Below are 17,457 nucleotides of genomic sequence, written 5' to 3'. Positions count from 1 at the left end.
TGGAAAGTCCATTAGGACAGGAACTGTTACTGCCTTGTTCATCAGTTTTTTCCTTTAGCAGTGCACACAGTAGGTCCTTATTAAATATTCTTGAATAGTTTAATGAGATCATATCTTACTAGTGATTCTTTTAATTAATTTGAATATTCCAATCATTACCAAAATTCTCTGAAAAAATTCAGTTTTCATCATAAAAAAGTTAAAAATAGAACAAGTTAAGCCAGTGATGGCGAGCCTTTTGAGCTCAGCATGTCAGCATTTTGAAAAACCCTAACTTACCTCTGGTGCCGTGTCACATATAGAATTTTTTTTGATATTTGCAACCATAATAAAACAAAGACATATTTTTGATATTTACTTTATATATTTAAATGTCATTTAACTAGGAAAAATCAACCAAAAAAATGAGTTCGCGTGTTACCTCTGACACACACGTCATAGGCTCGCCATCACTGAGTTAAGCTTTGACCCTTTTAAAATGACTTACATAAAACTAAACTTGAGGTATGATTTTCAGCACTTGGGTTCTATACCTTAGCGTTGCTTTGGAAAAGTATGATGAATCTCTCACTTAAACACGAAGTCATAACAATTTAAAACCCTAAACTCCAGGTGTTAGGAGCCATCCTGCTCTTTATAGTCTTAGCAGTGCAGTTCTTCTTTCTGCAATATGTTCTTTGATTAATTTTCCAACCAGTAACTAATCAGTTCTTTCTTCAGTTTTCCTTGTTGAAATCTATTTTTCTCTTTGACATTTAAGTTTTTCTATCTGCCTCGTGTCATTTTTCTGTTATTTTCTCTTTCATTTTTCCCAAATAAGTGAGTCTTGAAGACTATCTTTTACCCTTATCTTCCACCACATATGAAGGAAAATGTGTAATATTTCAACCTGTTTGTTACATTCATCTTTGAGTTACAATTATGTGTTCTGGATTACAAGTTGTGCATTTTTAGATGAAAATGTGTTTTTTTTTTTCCACAAAGCTATATGATATAGCATTTTAACTATGCAGTGTTGAATACACAACTCTACACATGTGATAAAATTACAGAGAATTAAACACATACAGACTCATATAAAGTAAAATGGTGGAATCTGAATTTATTTTATTTGCATGTATTATATCTATGTTGATATCATGATTGTGAAATAACACCGAAGTTTAACAAAATATTTTCACTGGAGTAAACCCAGTGAGCTATGTATGACAACTCTGTGTTTTTTCTTACAACTGTGTGTGAACCTATAATTACCTCAATGAAAATATTTAGTTAAAAAATAAAAACAGCCCTAGTCGATTTAGCTCAATGGATAGAGTGTTGGCTTGTGGGTCCTGGTTTGATTCCAGTCAAGGGCACATGCATGGGTTATAGGCTCAATCCCCAGTAGGGGGCATGCAGGAGGCAGAGGATCAATGATTTTCTCTCATCATTGATGTTTCTATTTCTCTCTCCCTCTCCCTTCTCTGAAATCAATAAAAATATATTTTTTTAAAAAAAATAAAAATAAAAACAGAAAGCTACAACAAAAACATTCAGAAGCAAGAAAAATATCATGAAATTACAAATGTGATATCAAAATTTAAAACAAACCAAAAAAAATCAACGGAAAAGTTGAAGTTTAAAAATGTGGGGGGAAATAAAAGGATTAACAGTCTGTCCAAGAGGTCAAACATTAAAATAAAGTGAGTGCAGAAAAGAGTGAACAGAAAAAAACAAGGGAGGAAATTATTAGAGAAATAAAACAGCAGCAAAGGCCTCAGTTTCCAGAATAAATGTGATACATAAATTCACAGAACAATGAGTAAAAACTACCAGCAACAAGGCACACCATGTTGATTTTTCAGAAACACTAAGAATAAAGCCAGAATTCTACAAGTTTACTGTGAGAAAAATTAGGTCACATATAAGAGACTAGGAATCAAAACATCCTAATTCTCATCTAGAAGTGAAAAAACAATTAATAGCTACAAAATTCCAAGAGGAAATGACTTTTAGTCTAGAATACTCTATCTAGCTAGACAATTAAGTAGAAGCATGCAAGAAAGGCAAATTTAGACATCTGAGGTCTCAAAAAGTTTAACCTGTAGTGCAATTTATTTTTAGGAAACTACCAGACAATGTGCTCTACTGAAACAGGCAAAAACAAAAAGTAGTCAAAAGATCCAAAAAATAGGAGCCATTACAAAAAAAAATGGGGGAGGAAGTAAAGGGGTAAAGGGAAATCACAGGATGCTCAGAGCCCACAGAAGAGGAAAGATTCCAGACCAGACCGGAGCAGGAAAATGAAAGACTCTGGAAAAAAAATCTCTCCAAGACCAAAAAAATAAAGTAAACTGAGTTTAACTGATGTGTTTGACCAGTGAGAAGCTTATTGCTCTAACAGAATTCAGGGGTTAATCAGTGATTAAGTAAAGATAGGTGTAAGCAAATGATGACTAATACATCCTGGTATATGACAGTATCTTATATCATAAAAGGGTAATATGCAAATTGACCCTAACAGCAGAACGACCAGAAATGACCAGTTGCTATGACGTGCACTTACCACCAGGGGGCAGATGCTCAACGCAGGAGCTTCCCCCTGATGTTCAGTGAGTTCCCACAGGAGGAGTTCTGCTCAGCCACAAGCCAGGCTGATGGCTGTGAGTGCAGTGGTAGTGGAGGCAGCCTCTCTCACCTCCTTGGCAGCACTAAGAATGTCCAACTGCAGCTTAGGCCTGCTCCATGGGGGGAGCGGGCCTAAGCTGTCTGTCAGACATCCCCCAAGGGCTCCCAGGCTGCCAGAGGGATGTGTGACTGCCAGCTTAGGCCTGATCCCCTGAGGAGCAGGCCTAAGCTCGCAGGTGGACATCCCCTGCGGGGTCCTGGACTGCCAGAGGGTGCAGGCCAGGCTGAGGGACCCCCTGAGTACACGAATTTTCATGTATCGGGCCTCTAGTTGAATAATATAGATGAAATCATAATAATGTAATCCCTGCATGTTATCTAAACAAAACAGACAAAAGACCTAACTGTATTGGGAGGTTAGAGGGAGGGAAAGTGTGAGAAGTTGAGAGTATGGGGGTAAGGGTGCAGGTCATGGTAATAATGCCGAGTACACATCTTTCAAATTTAATAATCAGTAGAAAATAGCTGCAACTAACAAATGTTTAAACAGTAGTATAAATATGTTTTCATGTTTTAAATGTGGATATAAATAGGATAAACAGCTGGAAGTGTTAGAAATGAAGGCCTCTGGGATACAATTTGGAGTGAGGAGGGGTGGAGTAGAGACAACTATTTTTAATTATCAGCTCTTTAACATCATCTAAATTAGTAGCCATTTCTATGTCTTGCTTTAATATCAAAATGAGTTAAAAATAAACATAAAGTAATAAATTTTTAAATTTACAAAACAAAAGAAAACTACCCCTATAATCCTCCCACTGGGAGGGCACCACAGCTAAAATATAGGTCTATTTTCTAAAATGATGGAGTAAATCTAGAAAAAGGAAATAGCTGATTCAAACAAACACAAAACATTCAATTATAGAATCTAAAATCTTCCTTTGGAAAACAGTCTTAATCTTCAAGGGTTCTTATGAAAACACTAACATTATCATTGACATTGCAATTGACACCGGGGAAATCTTAGCAGAAATGGAATTGAGTAGCTTGCAAAGGAATCACCCACAGCTGTCTCTGCCTATACGTATCCAAATTTGACCATTAAACATGAGAAAAACAGAGGACTCACTAATTGAGAATGATAATCAACAATCTACCTTAGGGTCACATTTGTGGAAGTTAATTCAGTTTGATTAAGCCTCCAAACCATCAGTGGTAAGCTTGAAGCAATATTTCACATGCTTGCTCTTTCTCGCTAATGGATTAGCTTATGATTTATGCTCTTTACTCTTTTAAATTCAAAAATGTTGCATATATAGATCTATAACCAGTTACTTTTACATCGTAACTTTACAATGTTCCAATTTACTGCAAAATTACTGTACGCTAATATACCATCTACACAAATAACAGGTCTCACTATGGAAATCTAATCCTATTTTGCAAGTCATTTATAAAGATACTGGCTGCACTTTTGTTCAGATGATCATTGATTTAAAGTGCAGTTAAAATATCCCATTCATTTTCCTTTAACGGAATTTTGTCACATCATTGCCATTAGTTAAAGAATAACCTAACTTCTCTCCTAGCCTTGGGTTTAAGATGTTAATTTCCACACTTAATGTTCCCATCAGTGACCCTTAATGTGGAAACTATTTTATCCCTAACAGTGCAGGTATTTCCATTTAGGAAAGGCAACTTTAATAAGGATTTTTGGGCTCTGAGACCATTTCTAAAAATCTCCCATAGTCTTAAGAGTGAAATGTGGTTTTAGCAATACAAACTCAACAGAATGTGGAAAAATTAAGAGTACAACATTTCTCTACTTATTAGATTTGTGTTTGATTGATGCCTGAGGCTATTGAATGAATTTCCATAATTTATGCAAACAATGCTAAGTAAATCACACAACAAAAACAATCATATTAATGATACCATAAATTATCCTGAACACTGGGGACTTGGCACCAAATTTTTTTTCATAACTAGAGATACTGCATTTGCACAGTTAAAGATAAGTATATAAGCATACATCGAATAATACTTTCTATTCTTAGAAATATACTGTATCACCCAAGAATTTATATCTTTTGATAAAATTGTAAGCTATTGGTCACATGAGATTGACAATAGGGACTGGGATTGGGAAGTTGGTAAGTATATCTACCCACAAACAATTCCACCTAGCAGAGGCATGATATAAAAATTGCACCTAGCCGAAACCAGTCTGGCTCAGTGGATAGAGCGTCAGCCTGAGGACTGGAAGGTCCCAGGTTCGATTCCGGTCAAGGGCATGTACCTGGGTTGCGGGCACATCCCCATTAGGAGATGTGCAGGAGGCAGCTGGTCGATGTTTCTCTCTCATCGATGTTTCTAGCTCTCTATCTCTCTCCCTTCCTCTCTGTAATAAATCAATAAAATATATTTTAAAAAAATTGCACCTAGAAGGACATTAATCAGAAAGAAGAATTTTATCACCACAAAATTCCTATATATAGAATACTGGGTGGCACAAAAGTAGGTTTACAGTTGTTCCTATGGAAAACAATATAATAAATAAAAGTACAAGAATAAACTTTGTGCTTCGCGTAATCACAGCTGTAAACCTACTTTTGCCCCTATCTGTATTTGTATTAGTGTCTATCATAAACCAATTTTTATCACAATATTTTTGTTAATCCTCACCTGACAATATTCTCTGCATTGATTTTTAGAGAGTGGAAGAGAGGGAGGGAAGAAGCATAGAGGAAGAGAGAAGGGGAGAAACATTAACTGGTTGTCTTCTGCACATGCCCAGACCTGGCCTGGGATTGAACCTGGAACCCAGTTATGTGCCCTTGACTGGGAATCGAACGTGTGACCCTTCAGTGTGCGGGCTGATGCTCTAACCACAACCAACACCAACCAGGCATTGATCACAATTTGAATACATAAGATTCTTCCCAGTTTGAGAGGTGTAGATGTAACATTTCAAGTTTGTGGTCTGGGATATTTGTAGCACACAGGGGATCATATAATGTCTATATTCACCTTTTTGCCCTTGTAGTGCCATCTGTGTTTTTCCTGGCTAAAAACACAGATGGTACTACAAGGCTGAAGCAAAGAAGATTTCCACTCAGGGGCTCTTGACTATTAAAGTCCGCAGACAACCCTCACAGAGGTTTCTCATACAACCTGCAAACGTAGTCAAGAAATATACTCTCTGGTCTTTTCCAACGTTTTTGTTCATTCTCAAAAAAAGTTAATTGGCATAAAACTGCCATGTTTATAATGATAAATGTCTCTCTTCTTGGCTTCAGACCAACAAAATGAGCTGCTGATTCAATACTCACTTCAAACTCAACATACCCCTCAAATTAACTCATGAGATATCTCACCAATCCTGACCATCTCCCTGTGTCCACCATCTTAGTAAATGACAGCCTCTGAAGTGCAAACCTGGGAGCCATTGTGATTTCTTCATTTTCCAAAACACCCACATCTAATTAAATCCATGCACTACACCATGTTCTTATTCATTACCCAAGTCCAGGTCACCTCTCTGCCTCAGGTGGAAAATTGCAATAGGCTTCTAACTATCCCTTTTTCTTGAAAAGCCTTCAATGGTTTCTCATTGTTCCTAAGAAAAAGTTCTAAACACTAATAAAAACTAATAGCCCTGCTGTTGTAAAGGTAATGCTGTCTTCTTTTTTTACTGCCAAGTAGTATTCCACTGTGTAAATATACCACAGTTGGTTTGCTTTTTCCATATATTTATCTACTGATGGGAGTTGGGGGAGGGTGCTGGGTGGGAAAAAAACGGTGAAGAGATTGAGCAAAAACTATATACATATATATGTATGTGTTTTTTACATATATATGGTGATAGCTAGAGGGAAAGGGAGGCGGGGGCAGGTGGAAGAGGGCAAGGGGGCATACATGGGGATCGAAGGAGACTTTACTTTGGGCAATGGGCACAAGATGCAGTATGAAGATGATGTTTGTTGTGTTGTACCCTTGAAACCTGTACGGTTTTGTTAACCAATGTCACTCCAATAAACTCAATAAAAGCAAACAACTAATAGACTTTGTGGGATCTGGCCCTTGCCTACCTCTCCAGCCTCATTTTGTACCACTCAACTGGTTCTATTCCAGACTCAGGATCCTCCTTTCTACTCTTGTATTGTGTCAAGCTTACCCTGTCCACAGGCTGACGCTTTGCCCCAAACGCTATAATGAACCTCTCTCCCTCTCTCCCCTAACTTGTAAGTTAGTCTTATACATTCTTAAGTGCCCATTAAACCAAATGTCATTGCCATGTCCCCTCAGACAAGACATACCTCCCATGTTTATGCTCTGAGACACTCTACTCTCCCTTCTCAGAGACTCTACTTAATTGAAGTTCTGCATTTGTCTAAGAGGGCTTTGTCTTCTGTTAGATCATTCTATAAAGGACTGGAGAGTAAATAAATTGGGATTTTTACTGAACATACAGCCTCTGTTTCAACTGTTCAGCTTTGCCCTTGTAGTGAGAAAGCATCCATAAATGATAGGTAAACAAATGGGAGTGGTTGTACTGCACAATCATTTTGGCCATCGTTTGCCCATCCTTTCATTAGATGGTATAAACTCCAAGCAGGCACTGGGCATGCTTTGTATTGTTCACTGCTATATCTCAGTACCCATTTCAATACCTGGCATACAATAAGCATTTAGTATGTATTTATTGAATGAATAAAATTTTAAATTAACATTAACCAGTTATGAGGGTATAAGTATAATTGCACTTATGCTTTTATTCTACAAGGTGAGAATTAAAGAGTCATTTTAATATTATAACAACTACATATGCTGTGTGATGATTACTAGACTTATTGAGTTGATCACTTCATAAATTATATAATAATCACTATGTTGTACACCGGAGACATACATATAATATTGTATGACAATTATAAATGAAAAAGGGAAGAAAATTCCGATATATGCTACAACAAAATGCATGAACCTTGATGACACTAAGCCAAGGGAAATGAACCATTCACAAAAGGACACATACTGAATAATCTCACTTATTTGACATCCCTAACACAGTTATATTCACAGGGATGGACAGGAGAACGGTGGTTGCCAGAAGATGGGAGGGGAAGCGAATGGGAAGTTAGCAGTTTAGTTCTGCAAGATGAAAAGAATGCTGGCGATGGATGGTAGAGATAGCTGTACATCAGTGTGTGACAAGCAACTTCTTTTATGCACACTGGCTAAAGTCAACCTCTCCCAACATTTTTTGCATTTCAAGATAGAAATAAACTTTGTGTTAGACCCCTACTGGCTGAAGGAGAAGATATTTGAGAACAAAGAACTTTCTTAGGTTCTTCTGTTCTGCAGGTATGTTTTGGATGCCTCTTTGGTGGCTGATATTTAGGTGTTATTTTAGGAGGGGGGTGGGAACCTTGTCATTATACTTTAAATTACTTATGCCAAACTGGATATGGAAATAGAAGCCTTACTAAAATTCTAGTATAATTGCTGAAGATATCTCTCTCTCTCTCTCTTTCTCTCTCTCTCTCTCTGGAATTTAGGATAAAAACCTAATTAAGAAAAACTTATAAATAGTGTATAGTTATAAGTGTAACATACAGCCACAAGAACACTAGGGATAGATGTTTTTCATAAATGTGTGGCAGGAAAAGCTCTAAAAAATACCCTTAAAGGCCACAAACAAAAAGACTGATGACTCAACTAAATAAAACTTCTACATTTCTGAAGAATAAATATACTTTTGCCCAACCCTGTATGTAGTATATGTTTATATGGTATGTTTATAAATTAATTAAAATGATTAATGCCCTAGCAGTTTTCCTCAATGGTTAGAACGTTTGCCTGTGGACTGAAGGGTTGTGGGTTCAATTCTAGTCAAAGGCACATATCTTGGTTGCAGGCTCCATCCCCAGCCCTGGTCAGTCGGGGCTCATGCAGGAGTTAACCAATCTGTGTGTCTCTATCACATTGATGTTTCTCTTTCTGTCTATCCCATTCCCTTCCGTTCTCTCTCTAAAAAAAAAAAGGGAAAAAATATGCTCAGGTGAGGATTTTTAAAAAATGATTTGGTAATATATATACATATATTAGTAATTGTCTCTAAGGAGTTAAGTTATGAGGCTATGAAGAGAATTTAATTTTATGTCACATACTCTTGTGTTTTTTAAATATATTTTTATCAATTGCAGAGAGGAAGAAAAGAGAGAGATAGAAACATCAAGGGTGACTGTCTAGGGCGGGGGGAAAAAATGGACACATATGTAATACCCTTTGTAATAAAAAATAAAATAAAAATAAAAAAAATAATTTCTATAGGAAAAATGAAAAAAAAAAGAAAGAAACATCAAGGACAAGAGAGAATCATTCAGCTCCCTCCTATATGCCCCCTACTGGGGATTGAGCCTGCAACCCAGGCATGTGCCCTTGACCAGAATCGAACCTGGGGCCCTTCTGTCCAAAGGCTAATGCTCTATCCACTGAGCCAAATCGGCTAGGGCTCATACACCTGTTTTCTCGGACCTTTTATATCAAGCCTTTTATACGTTTATCTTTTCAAGTATATCTCCATTTTTAAAAATATTGTTAGCAAGAGAGGACAAAAGTCAGATGACCTAAATGAGAAACTGAATCCGGGAACTACTAAAAGCTCACTTATCATTCTCACTTCATGGATGTCACCGAAATATCAGAATCCATTTCCCCTATGTCTTCTCATTAACATCCAACAAGCCTTTGTTTCCTGAGACGCCTGAATTATCTCCCTTTGTTTCTCACTACCTGTCATTCTCCCACCCTCTCTCCCTGTGCTGAGAAGAGCTATCATCAGCACAGCAGGACAGCAGCTGCACAGTGATTCAGACAGAAACAAACAGAGCTCTCCCCCAGGTAGCAAACACCAGGGGCATGTCCTCTGTGCCCGGGAGGGAGTGGCTAAGCCTCCTGCAGTGTAGAAATACTCAGGCAGGAGGAATGGATGGGCCTGTCCATAGTTCTCTGTCCACTTAAACTTAGGCTGGATTCCTTGGAACAATGAGGTCATATAGTCTTTGCAAGGTAAATCCTAATCATTTCTGAGCACACATGACATATCCCTTATATCATCTAATAAATAGGAAAAAAATGGACTATATCTTTTGGTGGTGTCTTTTTTTCTTAGAGGCTCATGTTTTTGGTTTATGTTATATTTCTAACCCCTCTTCCTATACTATATGCTATAGTTAGGCTTTTCTTGCAAAATTATAGCCTGAAAGTTGCTTACAAATGTATTTCTATTCTTTTCACTTCAGAGAAACAATCCTTTGAGAGTAAGCTAAAGAGTTATGTTTTTAGCTTTCACTGCACTTTAGTACAGAAGTCTGACATAAACCCTTCAGTCAGATATGCAGGAACACAAGGTATAATGAGCCTTGGGAAATTTGGCTACTGTTATGAGATTAGAGAGAGCTGCCCTTCACAGACAATTTTTTAAAACTGGCTGGCTATAATTTGGGCACAGCAAGCATACTTCAAAGTGAATATATGTATAAAAATACATCAGGATACAATTACACACTTTCAGATTAATGAAAACGTAGACAGGGACGGCTCTAATTACATTTCAACCTACACATTTCCGTAAATCCCAACCCAATTATATTTACTTTACTCCTCAGAGAAAGCAGGTCAATACGCACACTTCCTAGAGATGGCATTAGCATTCGATAATGTTAGGATCCCATGGATTAGTACATTCCCTTGTCTGCAGAATACTTACTGTGTTTGGCTTAGTTTTAAGAGATTTTGCAACGCTTATTTGCCCTATCTTCGGTAACTCTTAGTAAAATAAAATAAACTCAGAAGATTTAAAGTTCTGCTAAGAGGAGGCCGACAATCTCAACTCAAAGGAAAAGAGAGATAATTTAAAACATACATGCAAACCGAAAGTAGTGAAAAAGTAACAAATGTCTTCCATGCGTATGGGATAAATCATTCAATAGTGAGGATGATTCTTAAGAACAGCAAGAAAATCCTGGGACATGTGTGGAGCACTGTGCATGTGCAATCAATAATGACAATATTGACCTAGCCTCCCAACTGTTTCTTTCTTTTACATCTGCCCCAAACTTTAGTCTCATTCTAAACACAGCAATAGAGCAATCCTATTAAAACACAAGAACCATGTCAGTCCCCTACTCAAAAATGTCCAGTACCTGCTTTTCTCATTCAAACATGTAATAATCTGTTCCCATTTGCCCATCCTGCCCCATCTAGGACTCCTCTCCCTCTGGCTCAAGCTGCTCCATCAGCAACACTGGTCTCCTTGCTATTCCAAGAATTCATTAGGTACATTTCCAGTTTCATGCTTTGCACATATTTCCTTTCGTTGGACCAATTTCCGTACTTGCACCCTCATATGCACGTGTGAGCGCGTGCGCGCACACACACACACACAGCTTGTACCCTTACCTGCTTCAAGTCTTTCTTCTGATATCACCTTTTCAATGAGTACTTCCTTCTTCCCCCTCTAACTCAGTGTACCTTCTCCCATCCCTGCTTTAGTCTTCTCCACAGCGCTTACTAGGCATATGGTAAACCATATATGTTTACTCATCTACTTATTTTATCCTTCCTTCCATTTGAAGTAAGTTCCCTGAGGGTGAAATTTCATCTGTTTTGTTTAGTCTTGGGCATCTAGCACACAGTAGATACTCAATAAATATTTGTTAAAGAAATGAGTAAATGTTTGCTGAATTAATTAACTAATGAAGAACAAATGATGAGTCAACCATGAAGAAATGTGATTTGTGAATTGGATTTCATGAGTATAACTATGAGGCAACGATCCATTTGGGTGCCTATTGGTTCCATGTTATGTCGTCTCTCTCCTTTCGTTCATCCTCTCTAGATGTCCAAACCATCTCAACATACCTTTCTCCATCCTCGGCACTACATCTTCTTTCACTCCACAACGTTCCCTAAAATTAACTTAATAAACTTTACTTAGTTTTTAAGTCTTAGTTAAACTATAGGTACGTTGAATAAAACTTGATATCAAACTTAATAACGATATTACTTATTGATAAAATTACATACCTGTAGGATTTGCAGCTGGTTGGAAAAATACAGGTAACTTTATGCTTCAAGTAGGTACTTTTGTCACCCGCACGCTATTTGTGGATGCGACTAGCACTGACCACTGCACATGAGACTGCTGACTGGCTCACTCAACTCGTGCATGAATCACGCGCGCCTCCCCTGCACTGCGTATCCCGTGGCCCAACCGACCGACACCCCCCCACTTCTTCTAACGCCACTTCTTCAAAATAGACTCGCCCAGGCTAAAAACGGACTTCTGTGCATGGGCCACGAAGTTCCAATTGCCCTGTACGTGCGCGCCCGCACGTGGTCTTTTGTGGAAGAGCCACACTCAAGGGGCCAAAGAGCCGCATGTGACTCTTGGGAGCCGTGGTTTGCCAACCACTGATCTAGGGGATACTCACCAGACTAAATGGATTTTCAAAGCAGACAAATCTAATCTAATATATGTTTTTAAAGCCTACTAAAATGTATTTACTGAAGAATAACAATATCTGAAAATACTCAGCTTGAAAATATTGAGCTGAAAATTCTCAAGCTATCTCCAATGCCACTCTCTCTACCCCACTCCCAGTCTGCCAACAAACCAACTCTACCATTATCCCACCATCCAGCCCACTGTCATCTCAGCTAAGATCTGCCTTAGCCTCCTAAATATAGTCTGTTCTTCCAGAAATATCCTTGCTGACTCAGCATCCAGGGTGATCACACTTAGAACAGAATCCTAAGGCCTTACCACATCCAGAAGGTCCTAGGTAGCACAGAGTTTGGCTACACCTCTGACCTCTAACCCTTCCCCCTCCCTCATGGTGATTCTGTTCTTATTGTTCAGCACACCAAGCAAACTCATGCCTCAAGCTGTTCATTCCCGGTTCTCTCTCACTGGAGCATTAATCCTCCAGTTATACACGCGGTTCACATCCTTACCTTACTCCTCACCTCATTCATGTTTTTGTTCAAATATCACCTCCTCAGAGAAATCTTCCCTGACTACCCAGTGTAAAACTACAGACCCTGTCATGCTTTCTGTCCTTTCATATTTAATTTTTATTTAAAGTCCTCCTCATTTCCCAACATTATATTGTAGATACTTTTATTTATATACTTTTATTGCTGTTTGCCCATAACTATACCAGGTTCAGAGTAGATGCTCAAAAGATATTTGTGGAAGGCATGAGTATAGAATGTAATGCATGGAGACACTGCAAGCTGAAGTTCATTTTAGTCATTATTCATAGCTAGGAATGCATTTTAAAAAATGGATTTATAGGTTTTCAGAGCCCAACATGCTCCTAATTAGGAGACATTTTCCACATTTTTAAGTTTATGATCACTTCCTGCTCTAGAGGAAACACTCAGAATCGCTATAAAGACTGCTAGACTTTTCAATGCTGCATGGTAACTGAAAGTCCATACGGTAACACATCTTCCTTCTCCTCAGTCCTAGTTTATTCTGCATAAAATTGACTCAGTCAACACAAGCAACTGGGACAAGGCAAAACACCTTAATTTCCAAATTACACAGTTTTTCTCTTCTCAATTATATTTTAAAACAAACATGTTTGTAATCTAAACTGCATCACTGTGTTTTTAGAAAAATGTTCATTTTCTAAAAGACAGAAATATTCAGGAGGAAATCAGGCATTGAAATCCCAAAATCTGCTTATAGGAAGCATTTTCTAATCCTCTGTAATTTATAGAAAATGCTCATCTAATCTCCTACTATATTATGATTCTTTATAGTTAGGTAATAAAAAAGGAATTAAGTTGCATGTTTTCCATACTAATTTGGATCTACTTAAGAAGAGGAACCAGAGAAATAGGATACTATATATATCTAATGTTTTGCTGTTTTCTTAAATTGCTGTTTTGCTATATTCTAACTTTTACAACAACAAAATAAATCTGTATATTCTTCCTCCCAAATATGAATAAGAAGTTTTGTGCAAGTACTTAAAGAAACTTCTGCGACTGTAAAATATCAAGATCTCATAAAGCATGCTGCTAAAGCAGAGACAGGAATATCTGAGTATGTTGGAACTAAGGTAGAATTTAAAATACGCAGATTCCTCAATCCTTATGCAACCTCTCTAATCAGTGGGTGCTGCTTCTACTCTCCTATCACAAGTAGAATTTCTAATATATTTTGTTCAACTCTAAAAGACCAAAGACTTCATGTAGCTGGCTAGAGTTATGCTTGCATAAACTTTAATTGATAAAAACTTACATTGTAAGTGACCTCCATGTTCATTTTACATGAAATTATTAATGATATTTTTATGAGTACTGTTTAAAATAAATTTCAAAGTATTATCTGGGTATTAAAACATTTCCTACTCTAGTTCTTTTTCTGTTTTTAATATTCTTAGTATCCTGTCAAAATAACAAGGTCTCTCATTATTCAATTTTTACAATAGTACTTCTAATAAACAGTAACAAACAACATAAAATCTATAAGGCAAACATCCATTCATTTGCCTTGACTATGTCAGAATATTCTTAGAAAAATCAGACTTTAAAAGACAACATTTTGACTCTAAACTTAGAAACTGTGATGAATTTACAGATAGGCTGACATTACTTATACAGAGAGCCTGGAGGTTTCCAGAATACCATGGTGACTGTATTTTCCAAAAATTCACAGCCACTCACTACATGCCAAGACCAGCTGTAGGCATCAAGGCTACACCACTGGATGCCCAAGGATTTCTGGTCAGCACCGTCTGACTTCTCCTCCTTATAATAATGTGTACACACACACACACACACACACACACACATCATGAAGGTGCTGTTTTGTTTTTAAATCTTTTCCAAAGAAAAGAATTGGCCATTTCAAAGTCACTGCCACTACCTAGAAAAGCAGAGGTCATGAATGTTTCATTGATATATCTCAGATGTTATCCCTTATGAATAAAGGGTTTCTATGCAACTTGATTGTGAAAAGAATCTGCCTACGGGAATTCAGAGAAAAAAAGGAAACTATTTTAAGTGGGTGTTTCCGGCATGAAAAATGGATTATGATGATGCATTGTCAATTTCAAACTGCAGTTTTTGAAAAAGTCATGACCACAACCACAGCAATGAAAATACCATCAGTAATTCACTCTTCCTACACCACAAAACTTGGCTTGGAATAGTACATACTTATGGCTACATCTACATTGCTGATTAATTTTTTGAATGCAGGAAATGTGCAATCATGACATTTAAAGAAATGAACAGTGATGAATATTGCCTCAACTTAGAGGAAAGAATAAGAGCACATTTCATTATGTTACCACACATATACAAAAACAGGGTTTGTCTGAATGATCTGTTAAAGGGTTTTGAAATTTTATTCATTTCTTGATATACGTTCACAACTGCCGTTGACATCAATCATTGACATAATGAGAATTATTCAAGTGTATTGAGAAAGAGTAGGTCTTTTGTGTTTATGCTCATACATGGAAGTAATAAACTGGCAAAGTCTCAAAGAAGCCCATTAGATTGTTTCAGTATTGAATTGGCACTGTTGAAACCACTGGCACACAATGACAGGAGGTAGAGAGAGAAATACAGCTGACACGGAGAAAGTTCGAGGCATTAAGCAGCCCAAGGTGCATTTCCATAAATTCTCCCTATTTTCCTTAACCATCCAGGACAGGAACTGGCTTCTTAATTTCCCCTTCTTACTAAATAGGAATTACATGGTCACTATGTGGAGAAAGGAAAAACCACAGGACAGTGCCAGCAGCTCTTCCCTGGTTGCCTAGCAACAAACTGCAGCAGGAAGGACTGCCAATGGTGTCAACTTCCCACAAGGTCTCCAGGTGCTGGCAGCACAGTCCACCTGCACCCTGCAAGGGGTCTGTCTCAGCATAAGGCCATTCTCATGCTTGCAAAGCCCTTCCCCTTTGCCAGCCCTGTAATGAGACAGAGTAGAATGAGAGGAGGATGCATTTGGAAATAGGCCTAAGTGTTCCTTTCCATGAGATAGAGAGACTGGGAGACGTACGCACTCCTCACCGTCCACATTTGACTACAGCTGGCATCATGCGACATTGGACATCGTTTGACACTTGCCCAAGCCTTCCACCAACACTCCTTTACTCAGAATCTTTTTTCAGAGAACAGTTCTGTTTTTTCTCTCAGTGATCATGCACTAAGCTCATTGAATGAAATTTTGTCTATACATAGTAAAGAGAATTTTCAGTGAAAAAATAATTATAGCAACTTGGTTTTACATATCCTGGGAAATCCCAGATTCTTTCACCAAGATGTGGGCTTTAAGCAGAAGCAAGGAGAAGAGAAATGGAGGTTAGGCATAGTGAACAGACATATAAACAGCTAAATCTTTGATGTTACATATGATTTAACTGTTTTGGCTTTTAGCATCTTCATGGTGCAGATAAAAACAAAGACTGACTGCCAGGCAAGGTGTTTGAGAGAACGTGGGACAGAGAATGTTATCGGTCATACTTCTGAGATAAATACAGCTGTTTCAGATAAATATATCCAAACACTTTAGAAAAAATGGATCTGGTCCCATATTCAGAGCAAAGATAAAATACCAGTCAGAATTTCAGGTTTTCTACTTAATTACTCAAAATCAAAACAAGCAGCTAATCTTTGATTAAGCAGAGCTCACCTGGGCAGGATATGACGCTGATGCTCAGGCTGCCTGTCTGAGAGCACCAAGGCCGCAGCTCTAATCTAAAGACATTCAGTATAATCATGCGTTTCAGGGTGCCTGCTGGGACAGATGACTGATCATCCCTCAGCTTCCCTTTTAAATCACAGCATTTCACAGACGAGTCTGCTGGCAGCGTGCGCAGTTAGATGGAGTTCTCCACTAGAACTACCTGCCACAATTCACAAGAAGTGCAGAGAAAAGTGTTGCACTCAGAAAGCAGGGTGAAACTGATGGAAGTGTGTGAAAACTTGCCAGACTTCACAAATTTACATTATATTAATATTAATAGCTACAAATTTAAATCGGAAGATCTAAATAACCATATGATTATTTGCGCTTTTGGATTTTCTCCCTTCCTCACTGCATGCCCAAAACATTAGAAAGTCTCTGATGAAGACATTCCTAGTGTCAAAACTTTGAGATTGATGATTGCTGCTTTTGGCTCCAAGTTGTAGTGATAAACAGTGATGTCCAATCCTCTCGGCCATCTAGGACTATACCAGTATCATGTCTAATGATCAAGAGAACTTATTTATTCATGCTCTGGCCAGAGTGTTTAAAGTGTCATCGTGTACACCAAAAGATTGCAAGGTTTCAGGTTCAAATCCCAGTCAGGCAGGCACACACCTGGTTTGTGGGTTCCATCCCCAGTAGGTTGGGGCACGTGTTGGAGGCAACCCCAATTGATGTTTCTCTCACATCGATGTTTCTCTTTCTCTCTCCTCTCCTCTCCTCTCCTCTCTCTCTCTCCCTCTAAAAATCAATAAACATATCTTCAGGTAAGGATTAAAAAACAAGACTTTATTATTCATATTTATTGATATTGTCAGGTCTATTGTCTATTATACAGAGGCGAACAATACACTTGAGATTTTTACTCGTGAGCTTAAAATCTAAGGGGGAGAGAATAAGAGCAAACACACAAATAATTTTGGTGTTACTGGGCAATTCACTTTGCTTCACTAAGTCTCGATTTCCTCATTCTTATAACTTAAGAATTTTTTAAATAAACGCCATTATTAGTTGGGAAAATATAAATACACTATATCAAAATTTTCAATACAGGTGCTTCA

This window comes from Myotis davidii, unplaced genomic scaffold (genome assembly GCF_000327345.1).
Source record: "Myotis davidii unplaced genomic scaffold, ASM32734v1 scaffold130, whole genome shotgun sequence".
Lineage (NCBI taxonomy): Eukaryota > Metazoa > Chordata > Mammalia > Chiroptera > Vespertilionidae > Myotis > Myotis davidii.
The sequence above is the reverse complement of the archived record's forward strand: the minus strand, read 5'-3'. Positions refer to the sequence as shown.